General features: G+C 38.7%; 1 protein-coding gene across 7 annotated transcripts in view; it reads left to right on the forward strand.

Moving 5' to 3' along the window:
- Positions 1-242: 242 nt before the first annotated feature.
- LOC106662146 (protein alan shepard) overlaps positions 243-12,400 on the forward strand; it is a 189,673-nt gene continuing 177,515 nt past the window's right edge. For 6 of the 7 annotated variants that reach the window (XM_014385969.1, XM_014385972.1, XM_014385977.1 and 3 more), the window contains exons 1-2: positions 243-617; positions 8,420-8,495. The gene's annotated coding sequence lies outside the window, so the exon portion shown is untranslated. The remainder of the gene's footprint in view (positions 618-8,419; positions 8,496-12,400) is intronic. The other variant, XM_014385971.2, reaches the window with a different exon arrangement.

Below are 12,400 nucleotides of genomic sequence, written 5' to 3' on the forward strand. Positions count from 1 at the left end.
ATAAAAAGATTTAGTAAAAAAAAAAACAATTTTGGGAATGAAACATGCACATTTCACATAGCCTATGATGATTGAAGTAGGGATTTCAGACCCTATGAGCCAAGATTGAAGGGTCGATAGTAAATTCGACCATTTGACGGGATAGCAGCCGCCGCCCTTTCTCAACCCGTGGAAGGGCCCGTTGATGGTCTGAGGGGATTTTTTCGTAGGGGCGCTTCTGTTGGTAGCATCCGAGCCGTCCCTCTGCCCTTGGCCGATTCCCGAGTGTTCCGCAGCTTTTCCAGGGGAAGGAGCTTTATCTCTCGCTCTCTTGTTCCAATTTCTTTCTGTCTCTACCCAGAGGCCCCAGACTGATAAACAGTGCCTTTATTTCTATAACGGACCCGGGGAATAACACTGGACTGGTCGGACACCGAGGGAAAAAGAAACAAAGTGATATCCGACAAATCTGCTCACTTCTACAATATATACTATAAGCTTTTAAGAAGTTACACTGGTAGTTCCTCCTACTTGTTCATTTCGCCATTACTAAGTCTAAAATTCACCGACTCGTTGGAAATTTCTCTATTACATCAAAGATACCACGCTAGAGACGAAAGGAAAAACAAGTTTCTAAGGTCAGTACTTTAATTCTTATTCTTATACTATTTACCTTTCATGTCATTTTTTAATAGCTTTTTCTTTCTTATGAACTATACTTTATGTTTAAATGCAGGGTATTTGTTCAAAAATCGTTTTATACGCTTTAATCCGGTTGAATATTTTTTTTAAAATAGAAACGCCGGTCTGGCCAGAGGCCGGAGCCGGGTTCGCCCAAACCTAACCTCAAATCAAAAAATTGACGTTTACGAATGTGCCAATTGTTTATTTTTATTTTCAACTTTTCTGCAGAGCCAGTGAAATGTGACTCGGGACATTAATAAAAAAGTAAGATTTATAAATTTGTATGGGATTGAGGTAATTTTGATATTGTCAAATTAGAAAAATGTTCTGTCGAGAAAAAAAAAAAAAACCGATTATAAATTGAGAAAAGTCACGTTTAAATAGGTAGGAAAAGGTAATGTCTGCAGTCAGAGACTGTTGTCAACCCGGCCACCGTTTTTTTTTATATATATATTTTAATTTCGCCCAATTACTGGTTTAAAAATAAACGAGGCTTCTCTTTTGTTTACACGCCGTCGGCCGCCGCCCCCGGTCTCAGGGTTAAAAATATAAAATCGTTTCTTGGTTTTTATCTGCGGGGTTGGGAGGGTGTCGTGTTCCGACTCGACTGGGTAGCGGGTATTGATTTTCAGACGGGCATCCCACTCCCTCGCCCCCTACTACGAAAGCGAAAAGCCAACGCCTCTCCCGTCTGCGAAACGCCCCGACGCATTTCCCGTCTGGGGATCAGCTGACGACTTTGACGAGAATTACACTTTGACCTGTCTGCGACCCAAACTGGGTTTTGATAAAAGAGAGAAGTCTGTGGGGAAGAAGGCGTCGACGAACGTTGACGGGCTGCAGTACCACACAGAAGATGAGGCCTGGAGCCTTTTCTTTTCTGCTTAAGTCGATATTCTGACATATAACTCAGGGTAGTATCAGTATTGCTACTGAACCCCAGAAAACATGCCCTATTCGTCTAAGCTAACGTAATAGGTGAGCTGAGGCTGTTTTCTGCTTAACTCGATATTCTGACATTTAGGGTGGTTGCAGTATTGCTGCTGAACCACGAGTTGTGGTTTACAGAGTAAAGATTGATTAGTTTCTAATATGTGCCTGGAAACACGCCCTATGAGTTAAGTTAACAGAAAACGTGGTCTGGAGCATTTTCTCTTCTGCTTAAATCGATATTCTGACATATCATTCAGGGTGGTTGCAGTATTGCTGCTGACTTCCGGGTTGTGGTTTATAGGGTAAATATTGAGCAGTTGCTGCTATGTGCTTGGAAACATGCCCTGAGCTAACGTAAGAGGTGGGCTGAGTCTGTTCTCTCTGCTTAAGTCGATATTCAGACATATCATTCAGGGTGATTGCAGTATTGCTGCTGAACCACGAGTCGTGGTTTACAGAGTAAAGATTGACTAGTTGCTAATATGTGGCTGGAAACACACTCTATGAGTTAAGTTAACAGAAAACATGGTCTGAAGCATTTTCTCTTCTGCTTAAGTCGATATTGTCATATAACTCAGGGTAGTGACAGTATTGCTACTGGAACCCCAGGAAACATGCCCTATGCGTCTAACCTAACGTAATAGGTGAGCTGAGGCTGTTTTCTGCTTAACTCGATATTCTGACATCATACAGGGTTGTTGCAGTATTGCTGCACGGGTTGTAGTTTGTAGGGGAAATATTGAGCAGTTGCTGCTATGTGCTTGGAAACATGCATTAAGCTAACGTAAGAGGTGGGCTGAAGCTGTTCTCCACTGCTTAAGCCGATATTCAGACAGCAGACATTCAGGGTGGTTGCATATTGCTCCTGAACCTCGAGTTGTAGTTATAGAGTACAAATTGAGAGTTGCTAATATGTTCCTGGAAACACGCTCTAAGCGCTAAATCAACAGAAAAGTGGGCTGGAGCATTTTCTCTTCCGCTTAAGCCGATATTCTGCTATATCATCCAGGGTGGTTGCTGTATTGCTGCCGAACCCCAGGTTGTCGTTTGCAGGGTAAAGATTGAGCAGTTCCTACTGGTGGCCGCAACGGTTTAGGCGTTGGCACGGTGCTCATCACTGTAAGGTAAAGGTCCCGAGTTCGAATCCAACGGCCCTGCATTCGAACCCGACATAGTTACAAATAGGCTTTTTTCAAAAACACCGGCACCCTGCCGTTTGATAGGACCTCTGCTGTTCCGAACCCTCGTAAAAAATGCAGTATTGCTGCTGAACCCTGATTTGCAAGTTAAAGATTGAGCAGTTGGTGCTATGTGCCTGGAACATGCCCCATGCGTCTGATTTAAGATAACGCAGTCGGGAGCATTTTCTCCTCTGCCTATGCCGACATTCTGCGAATCTGTTAAGAGATCGATTGTTGGTTTGCTTGATGAACCTTGATTTTGGTTGCTTTGGTACAGTAGTTAAGACGCGAAGTACACTTTGTCTCAACCGCGGGTTGTGATAAAAGAGAGAAGTTTGATGGGAAGGTGGCAAGCGAGGCGTCTGGAGTACTCATAAGAAATGTTATCGTGACCCATTTCCAGTCTGCTTATGACAATGTACGAAGTTGGTAAATATTCGTTTAGGGGAAGCCATCATCATTCTTGTGGTTGCGGTATTGCTACCGTACCCATGGTTGTGGTTGACAGAGTAAAATGGTTGAGCCCTTTTGCTGCTATGTGCCTAGAAGCAAGCACTACACTCTTAGCGAATATAAGAGCGGACTAGAGCCGCTATTTGATTAAACGAACATTTTGCGAATCTGTTATGGGGGGAATGTTGTGTTACTATATAAACCCTGATTTTGGTTGCTTTGGTTCAACAGTTTCTATTCTAATTACGCCAGTAGATTGTAATAAAAGATAGAAGGTTACTAGGAAGTGTAATAAAAGATAGAAGGTTACTAGGAAGAAGGGCCCTCTTTCCTATCTGCTTAAGTCGATATACAAATTCCTTTTAGGGGAAGCCATCATATTGAGCGGTGTTTTACTTATGAACTTCTAGTTTTGCTAACTTTGGCACAGTACGCTTATGTGTTGATGTTACATGTAAAAATCATATCGCACTCACTAAAATGCTTGTCCTCTTTCAAAAGGATGAGAGTAATGCCTAATATATTTTGTAGTGGACCCCCAGGTATCATCTGATTCTGCTGTGAATTGGCAGGGTTGCTTGCCTTTTAAAATTCAATCAAGCCCTCCATTGGTAACTAAGTCAACTTCCTTCCCTTACAAGGGCGTGTGTTTTCTTATGGGGAACGAATTCCGTTCCCTGATATATGTTTGTCAGAAAAGGGAAAATATTTGTCGATTTGTTCCTTTTGGTAAAGTCTATAGCGACATTTCTTAAAACTGTGACTACTTTTGAAATGAATCCTTTTGTTTTTTTAGATTTTATTTTTCAAATATTAAAATTGGACCCTTGGGATTGCCTTTTTGGAAACGCTGCCTGGAAACCATTTTTCCTTAGCTTCTTACTTAGCCTGAATTGTTGGGCCTTTTATTATTTAAAAGAAGGTTGATTGAAATAATAATAGTTGGAATTATACCGTGAGATATATAGGTACCTTGAGTCGTATAGCATTATTCACCAGAGGACATTCTTTTGACAGACCTATGACTAGTGGACTTAGTAACTTGGGTACTGTAAACTTCGTTTCCACTCGATCAATAAGGCGAAAAACAACGTTTTTTTGTTTGTTTACCAAAGCTTGTACTTTTTAGACTAACATCATCAGAGGGAAGATGAGCCGAATAGTCAGAACTGTGTCAGGGACCGACTCAAAGTGAATTGCTCCTTCGCAGTCTCACCGATCGCACATGACCTTTTGATCAAGGAAAGCTGATTGGCCAGGCATAAACTCATTACTGTACGTTGTGGGGCTGTTGAACAATCCCAGGTAACCATTCGTTGAATGAAACGAAAATCGAAAGGGTTTTTCAAGAGATTTATGCCCTAAAATCCGATGGGTCGGCCTTCTAAGGGTGTATTTCACGAGGTCTGGTCTTACAACCCTTGGGAGCCTTTCCAATCCCAGTAGGTTTACTCTCTCTCTGTGGGATACTTCAAATACCGGCAAGTTTTCTGGAGCTTGTTTGAACATCAACAACCACAACTTTTTTAATATGTATTAAGTTTTCTTCTTCTTGGGGTGTGCGGGGCGATGAGCCTGTAATTCCGACTTTTCAGATCTAGTCGTGCATCTCTTTGCCATCTTCAGTGGTTGGTGTGATTATTTGTACCTTATACCACCGATGAACTTGTATCACAATTTACGTACCTTCATAGTACCCGATCATCTTGGTCTGCCTGGATGGCGATAGGCAACAACTGAAATTGGCAAAAGAACCGACTGCTGTTTTAGTGTAGTGTTGACGGATCAACTTCACTTTCGAAGGCTCATGTCTTCTTTGTCCATTGTTTTGTTGAAATATTATTTCCACACCTTGGGTAGGACCAATAAACGTCTCCATTTCCAATCTTCTCCATCTCTTGCTTGCATGTCTTCCTGCCAGCAGTGCCTTACTCAGAATCAGCACTCCCTTCGTAATCGAACTCTATTTTTTCCAAGCTGTTGACAAGTCGAGTTTTCTTGCCATTCTGTTTGAATTTTGTAGCCTAAGGACGTCTAAGTAGGGCCTGTCAGAATATCCGACATTACCGGCTTGGTCTTTGAAACCAGATTTCAACTGGTCACTGAACACCACTCTGTGCAAGAGAATCCACACGTCCCAACCCTGTGTTTTAAAGGTGAACTGGGCAAGTTTGTCGTTGAATTGGAACAAGACTTACAGTCTTTGGGATTTGAGATAGTGATCTTCGGAACAATGTAGGGAGATGCCATCATAACCACTTCTTCTCAAACTCAAGTTAACAATTACCTAAACAAACAAATGTTTTAAATTATTAGTATTTTTTCATACGTGTATGTCTAAAGTAGGATCTGATGGAAGGGAAGTAATATGTTCTGTCTTCCCGGAATTCCCTCAATTGGCTTTGGGCAGCACGGTTTTCATCCAAAATGATTAGCATCAACAATCTTTGGAAGATATCTACAGAATAATTCGGAGTCTTATACACCAAAGTCTGGAAGTGTATGTGTTTTGAAGCTGTTGACATTTTGTACCTTATAATCCGGGCTTAAATGAGGTTACCAATTGATTTCAGAAGAACTATCAAAACAACGACCTGAAGATCAGAAGACAAGAAGTATTCTCATTTACTTCTTGAAGATCCAGCGAAGAATATCTGGCTAGCTTTTGCGTAAGATTTATTTTTGGTCTATGGTAGTCAGTTTTCCTCAGCCTTAGTCTCTTGAAGGGAAATGTATGATTTTGTGAACAGTTTCCTTCACGTTTTAGCTTATCTCGATGAGTTTTTAAAAGCAAAGATAAAACGTTTTTCTTCCGGGGAAAAATTTTATTATATAACAACCCAAGCTGTCCTTGAGTTTTCCCTTCTTTCTGAGTCTATTGGAATTTGAACTATTTGTGTTATTATCTGTTCGAATTTTCAACAGAAATCTAAGGCAAATTGGACGATTTATTATTACCGTTCGGAATAAGTCCATTTTTTTTGTAAAACACGACTGCCTCTGATCTCAGAAACTCTCGTTCTGAATGGGAACGGTTGTTGGAGTCTTGAATGACACAGATGTTGCATGTCCGCAGTCAATGGCTCTGGCGTGAACAAGAACCTTCAACGCGAATGCAAATTGAATCTTAACTTGTTCTAATCTTCCGTGGGTTTAAGTGCATGTTTTATAGTTGTAAACATTTTAAAACCACTTTAGTTTGCGTCTTTTCTCTTCTTTACTTGCGTACAGAACGTTTTCGATTTATGTTAACATGACAATTATTTATTTCGAATAGTTTGGACTAATGTGCCATGGTTCTTTTGTTTCCGACCATACTTATTAGCTGTTCTTATAAAACTTTTTATAGAATTTTATTTTAACCTAATGATGCTCAATTTAGATTCCTCAATTGACGTTTTTCTGTGAGATTCTTAATAACTGATCGAATATTGAAATTCCTGACCTTCAAGTTATTCTCGGATATTCGGAATGTTCAATCACAGCTTAAATCCTTGCGCTTATCCCTCTGCTTAAAAGAATTTTACTAATAAACACTGTTCATTGGTACGCATTGAGCAACCATAAAAGTTTTACCGTTTTAGAATAGTGATTCGTCCAGTTTCATTAATATTTGTAGTTGGGCGTACATGGATTGTAATAAAATAGTGTTTTTAATGTTCGCCCCTAGTGAGTACGGGAACCTAGACTAACTGGACGTATTTTCAGGGTGCTTCACTTTTTATAAAGCCCCTGACAATGCCGATCATAATGATGCTTAAGTGATGATAGCATACCGTAATGGACAATGTGGTTTTTTTTTTAGATCGTGGGGGGGGGGTTGATTTAGAATTATAAAAATCCTTTCCTCGACTGCAAATAGATCTATTGTGGAACCTCTATAAATTATAGCCGTACTTTGGAAAGTGCAATTTTTCCTGTAAAACTAAGCACTTTTCTTGGTGTTTCTTTGCGCACCTTTTTTACTATTTACTAAAGTGCTGTACCGTATACGGGCTAATGCTTGACATTCACAAAGGACATGTGCCGATGTCTCTAGTTCCTCCTAACAGAGACGGCATGTTTCTAACTCTGCTTTGTCCATCTTTTTTAGATGAAAGTTAAGAGGGCAGTGGCAAGTATAGAGGCCTATAATTTTTCTCATATCTTGCCTGCAGAGAGAGAGTTCCTTCGCTTTCCTTTGTGAGAGATTTATAAATTTTATTAAGCCCCTGACAATGCCGATCATGATCATGCTTAAGTGATGATAGCATACCATAATGGACAATGTGATTTTTTTAAAATCTTTCCTTTCCTCGGCTTTCCTCATACCTCGTGCTTTTGTCCAGTGTTTGAGTTTTTCTTCCTCAAGCCATTTTTCCATTTCCAACTTAAGCACACACACTCCGGAGTACATAGTTATGGTTCTGGCCGCACGGATGAGAAGGCTTCTCCTTTTTTGGAAGTTGACCAGCCTGTACATTTCCTTCTATTTCTTCATGTCCAAGAACCCACTTTATGGTAATCTTGTTTTGTTTTCCCAGAGTCATTAGGCAATTGAGGCACTCCCAGACAAGTTAGGAGTTGAAAGCATATGCATTTAGTGCCTTTATGCCTGCCTGGCTGTCTGAGAATATGTAAATCTGTGCACCTTTTATATTTTTCTTTATTAACTCCTATGCACAGCAGAGTTGAATTGCATGGACTTGATGTTGGAAAATTGTTGGGTTGGTCCAATGGGTGACAAGTGGGTTAGCTCATATCGGACGTGTGAACATCCTAAGTTCTCATTTATTTACGTACTGTATCGCCTTTCTTGGGATCCATGTTCTTTTTCCAATCTATTTTTCCAATTTGCAAAAGGTACGAGGTCCAAAGGATAAAAAATGGGACACATGATACATTCTGTCATCAGGCCGTTTCGATATTTTCCCTCAAATCCGATTTCAGTCAGACTTGTAAGGTTTCTTTTAAGTCAGAGGATGAAACCTTAGAGACATACGGCCAACAGAGAAGGCCGAAATGTTCCAAAAAAACTGACGAAATAACGTACACGAATAGAACAAAAAGTTAGTCTTTTAACTTCATCTTGTATATTACGTGCACATTTCTTTGATACAATACTGCACCACAGTAGCTTTTCAATATCGTAATAATTTTTTTATTTTAAAGAAAATCTCAAGTTAACTAGAAAATGTTTTATGTTTCAGAGCTATTGTTTCAAATAATGCAGTGGAACACAGACACACAAGTGTTTTGTATCGTCTAGTCTGGTTGTTATTATAAGTAAGTTTTTTTAAAACTATTTTGTCAGAAATAATTTTAATAAACGATGCTTTATATAGTTAGCGTTCTTTGCTTTTATTTAATATATTTAGTTAATAGATTCAGAGTTTTTTGAAGAAAAAAATAACAAAAAGGTTGGCAAATAGTATTTAAACTTTTATCAAATCTACCGGCCAATTTATAAATATTATTTATTTTTTATGTTAACAATAAAGATGAAAAATTGAAAGCTGTTAGCCCAGATCTCGCTTTTAGTCGGAATGGGTTGATCTCAATCGTCGACCGCCCCGGGGAAATAACTATACCTCCAATATATCGGTTTTGAGATGGATAGAAAGTTATTTTACTTCTTTTATAGTATTACCCAAACGGTTTTACCTCACAAGTAACAATGTTTATCTCAATATTTTATTCCTGGTGTAAAACAATGTAAAGTTAGTTTTAAAAAACTATACAAGTTTTAGTAGTTTTTGCATTGTTAAAAAATCCAATAAATTAGGTAATAAGACTGAAAGAATATCGAATTTACCTCATTGTACCTCATTCTTTTGCATATAAACGTACCATTGGACATTACTTATAAAAAATTAAGCTTATTGTAGACGTGGATTTTCATTTTTAACCTAAACGAAATATACAGGAAAGGTAATAAGAAAACGATATCTATGATTTACAGTTAGAAATATTTAGTTATCGCTGAATTGAATCCATTGAAAATAAAATGAAAATCAATGCTTGTAATAATTTGCAAATGGTAGAACTAGTTGGAAATTGATTAGCAAATTTCGAGGCCATTTTTATATTACAATAGCACTGCTTAAAGGCTATTTACTATTTTTCGCGTTTACGACACAAATAGCATTTTCTTTTTTCTAGTTTAACTGCACCGAAGGTGATCCTTAAGCAGGAAGTGGTAAATCTGAAGGAGCGAGATCGGGTAAGCTGTTTGAGCTCGAATTGAATGAATTCCTCCTTAAACAGCATAAGTTCAAAAAATATTAAGTAAAAGCTTTCCATATACCTTTCTGTATATATTTAAACGTTTATGCGTTAAGATGAATGTGCTCTTACAAGGAGTAACAGCAGGATTTTATTTACAGCTGTGTAAGATCGAGTGTAATCCATTTTTTTTTCTTCAAACAAAGGAGCTTTTGTTTAGACAAACCTTTGTTAAGAACCGTGTAAATATGTTCCATTTCAACCTTCGGACCTGAATGTTAAATATTTGAATAAAAGATCTGCTATATATGAGGTTTTGAGAAGGCAATGGTTTTTAATTCGAAATTGCTCTTTTATTGGAAGTGTTAAAAAGATATTGAGAAATATAATATCCGATGTGGGATTGAGATGGGAACTTAGTGCCTGAGTGGGTCCAAGTCACGATAGCTCAAGTGGTGGAGTAGCGGCGTATCAAGCCGAAGGTCGTGGGATCGAATCCCGCTCGTGACACTGACTTATTATCTCAACTAAAAACCTTAATTAATTGAATGATATTAATTGGTCAAGCGGACCACGGAAACTAGTGAATTGGATATTGAGAAAGAAAGGCATGGTGGTTAAACCAGGATAAAATTCAATTTAATTAACGGTTTCCATCAAGTTACTTTTATACAAATAATCTGACACGAAATTTAAAGTAGATAAAAAAACAAAAAAACTCTTAAATCGTTAGGTCATCCATATACCAATTGATCACCGCCATTTTCTACTGCCTAAATTGCTCTAGAAGCTCTTTATACAACCACCAACCGTCACATCACTAAACCTCAAGTCCGAGAGACGTTCAGCTTCTTTTCATCACTACGCATCAACTATCAAATCATCATAATTTCTTAGGCAATAAAACTTTAAATCAAGTGATTTCCATCAAGCCACTTTTAAACCGATATTCTAGCAGCTGCCAAGCCTAAGGTAGAGTTGAATGATTTATTTTCCCATCCTTAGGAAATTCTGTAGGAGCTATAAGTTCACACAATTCTTACTGCCACATCAGCCAGCTTCGTATCCTGGAAAAGTGCATTTGAAACTCCTTATCCAACAGTAAACCACTCCTGATATCCCTAACCTTCACTGCCACATCGCGTTGTGTACACCAACCCTACCACACTTGAAGCAGTTTTGTCCCGGTCTCTGTCGGGAGATTCTCCACACAATTTGTTCTGTTGTGGAAAGAAAGAAAATATTTCCTTCACCCCATTATCAAACCCTATTTATCCGATCGTCACTTTCTTATAGATAAATGTTGATCAATATTTTCCATTTGTTATACTCACGAGGTCTTCCTTTAAGAAATCGTGGTCCTAGTTTATACTGACCTTCCCCTTTTCCCGTGATACCATAACCTTTTTATTCCCCGATGATACTAATCTCCCAAAACTGATCCTCTCATATCCACCCGGCTACTCCGAAAACACCTGTTTGGCCCTGAACTTCGCGCTTGGAGCATCAAGCTTAATGAACACCACACCCTACTAAATAGCTTCACTTTGTACCAAAACGATTACACTAGAGCCCACACACTCGATTAAAACATTCATACAGTCGTTCTGAACTAACTTTACGGTTAGAATTATACTATACCGCACAACTATTACCGTATGGACTTACGGACCTAAGTTTAAGGGACATTGAAGAACCCAGAACTCTGAAGCATCCAGTGCTTTCAATCTAATGCCTTCCTAACAAATGCCGCATACTATGTGCGGAATCAAAACGTCCATACTTATCCTAGACTTGCCAAACTATGTAAAACCATCCAGATACCTGAAATTCTTTGCTAAACTATCACCTCTCCCTAACAGTGTACATTAATACAGGATCTACCCCATCTTCCCTTTTTGTGAACCCAGACGACTGAAGCTGCCGGTTATCCACCTAGTGACTGTATCCCAGGGTGTAGTATCAAGAAAAGCAGACCCAGTAACTGTGTCTATGATGGTACCACTACGATACCATCTTTCAAGCCATTCACCCCATGAAACTCTTCTGACAAATTTGCTTTATATTTTGTTACACTTGACAATATAAAAATTCAAGAGAAAAACGAGTAAAGAAGATCCATGCCTTACAAATATCTATTTAACTTCAGTAATTATATTTTTCTCACGTAAGGAACTCGAAACAAACACACTCCTGCCATACGAAATTTACAACACAATTATTTAATTCGAAAAAAACCTAATAGGGGCTCTCTGCTGTTAGTGCACGTCAAATTCTATAAAATATGCAAACCCAGACTGTTATACATCATGGTTTGGTCGAAATGCAGTTTTCATTTGCATAAACGATTTATTGAATAATCGATTGTATATTGACTGACTTGTTTCGGGGTGATTCAGTGGAAAATGTTCTGTGAGAAAACCGGCCTTGTCGACCAATCGCCTGCACAAGCCGGATCGACAAAAACAAAAAATGGGTCGCATATGAATCGAACGAGAGAAAGAAAACCCCGTTAGGAGTGTGCTCTGTGCACCTTTTTTTGGACAGAACAAAAACTTTTTTGCGAGTTGTGATGAGAAGTGAATTTCTCCTTGGACCGAGGACGACCCTCGGACACTGGATCATCAGAGATGAATTGCCGAAAAATTCCCCCATTCGTGTATCCAATAAAAACTCGAAGCTGAGTAATCTTAAGTACTTTTATACTAATCCTTAAACGTCAGTGAAATTATTGAAAATCGTGTTGACAACTGAAGATACCCGACAGTATATCACATCTCTAGATTAAATAAGTTATCAAGTATTGTGTTAAATATACTATTGAACTATCGAAAGTACGGATATACTAACCTTAACTTAAAAAAAGAGGTCACGATAGCTCAAGTGGTTAGAGCAGTGGCGTATTGAGCCGAAGGTCGTGGGTTCGAATCTCGCTCGTGACATTAACTTTTTCATCTCAAGACCTT

The sequence above is a fragment of the Cimex lectularius genome, unplaced genomic scaffold (genome assembly GCF_000648675.2).
Source record: "Cimex lectularius strain Harlan isolate CLEC.00 unplaced genomic scaffold, Clec_2.1 scaffold3, whole genome shotgun sequence".
Classification (NCBI taxonomy): Eukaryota; Metazoa; Arthropoda; class Insecta; order Hemiptera; family Cimicidae; genus Cimex; species Cimex lectularius.